This window comes from Pristiophorus japonicus, unplaced genomic scaffold (genome assembly GCF_044704955.1).
Source record: "Pristiophorus japonicus isolate sPriJap1 unplaced genomic scaffold, sPriJap1.hap1 HAP1_SCAFFOLD_58, whole genome shotgun sequence".
NCBI classification, from domain to species: Eukaryota; Metazoa; Chordata; class Chondrichthyes; family Pristiophoridae; genus Pristiophorus; species Pristiophorus japonicus.
The window spans coordinates 2,019,554-2,021,591 of record NW_027254488.1 but is presented as its reverse complement, the minus strand read 5'-3'; positions in this window follow the sequence as shown (position 1 = coordinate 2,021,591).

Below are 2,038 nucleotides of genomic sequence, written 5' to 3'. Positions count from 1 at the left end.
ACCGGATTAACTCCTTATGAACTAATGACAGGAAGGGCGATGCAATTACCAGAGAACATCATAACAGCGGGGGGACGATGTAGGCACATGAAAAGACAAAATAAAACGGTATGTTTTGGAACTAAGTACTCAATTAAAAGGGATGCATAAATTAGTTAGGTACAATCAGGAAGAAAGAGACGCGGAAGCAGAGTTTACAAAGTTCCCTGAATTCCCGTTGGCGGGAAGTCGCGTTATGGTAAGGGTCCTCCCGGGAAAACCGGGGTTTGCCCCAAAATCGATCGGACCATATGAGGTTATAATCAGTGGGGACACTTGTGCCTGCATCGATGTTAAAGGGAACGGACAATGGAAGCATCGGACCCAGCTTAAGGTTTTTGAAGCAGATGTTTAGCACACGTATTAGTTGTTGTTGTTTGTCTATTTACAGATTGACAGCAAGAGATTCTTCAAGCAAGCCATACGGCCATTTTGCCTTTGACTATTTGTTAATTATAGAATAATAAGATGAAACTATATATTGCGATCGGTGCGATTACCATAGTTCGTGTTAGGTCCGGCCTGCTAGCTAGACCGAAATGAGAGTTACATGTGAATATCTTTTTGTACATGTCTTATGTTTATGCGAAAAATGAGAACTTTTCCAGTTGCTGGGTATGTTCGCACATCCCCATACATAGCAAAGAAGGCACCCCTTTGAGGTCAATCTCCCTTAACATCTCGGAAGTAGCAGAGTGGGTAATGCGACAAAACGGTACAGGGAAAGGAAATGATATTTGGAACCAGAGTGGGAATAAAGAAACGTGGAGATCGGGGGGTTACCTTTTGGATGCATTGACGGATGGTACCAGCCGGAATACTATAGGTCGGTACGAACCCCGTTCCTGGTTTTGACCAACACCTCAGGAGTTGGAGGCCCACCGCTGACATTTGTTTCACTAGAAACCTGACTGGTGAGGAAACAGGTTTTGTAGCAGGATACGTTAACCTCGCCAGGTGGAACATAATAGCCAGCGAAACAACAAACCAGGGGTTCTTTGAAATAGAGGAGTTGAAGAATCAGACAAATAGCCAGGACTGGGACCCTAAGATTAGGTTGCGACGGGGGCTGAGAGAGAGATTGGGATCGAATCTAACAGCATAAAATATACTTATTTTGTGTGTGGGCATAAGGCCTACCCCTGGTTGCTCAATATTAATCTGTGGTATCTGTCAGTGTGCTAATATTCCAGAGGTCAGTTTGATCATTTAACAGTTCACAGAGCATCTCAGGCAGTGGATTAGTTTGTGCAGTTTGTCAATGAGTGTGTTCATATTAATTTGTGGTCTCTGTCAGAGTGCACATATCCTTGAGGGCACTGGGAACGTTTTACATTTTACAGGAAGTCTCTTGGTAATGATGTACATAGTGTGTCAGTGAATGTGTTAATATTAATATGTATCACTGGCCCCGTGGGGAGATCGACTTCTACAGGATATGAGGTGGGATTGAGTTCTGATATTCGAAAATTTTCAGTTCCTCTCATCATTTAATAAATTTCACAATCAGAGTAAAGGGATATGTCACTACATTTGCCAATTAATCTTTGAACTTAGTTTGTTTCACAGCATAAATAACATTGTTTGTGCAGCAACTCAGGAGCTGCAGCATGAATCCAATTTCTCGTACAAAGGAATGTATATATATGGAGTCAAACCACAGCATGTATAGTCGCCACCATATAGAATAAACCATAAAGATTGACCATAAGATTATGATATTCCCAGAGATAACAATCAGTAAAATGATGGATTATCTGCGGCTTTCCATCTCTGTGTCTCTGGGACTCTCCCCACAGCTCTGAGCACGGAGTCTCCTGCGGGCTCTGCTGGCCACTACAATGTGTCTGACGGTGAGAGCATTGAGCAGCAAAATCACACCACATGGGACACATGGGGTGAGAATATATTGCAGCAACTCGATTGTTGCCCAGACCCGTGATTCTTGAACGTCATCTGTTATTTCACAAAACCAGGGGATGTAATAATGTGATATATT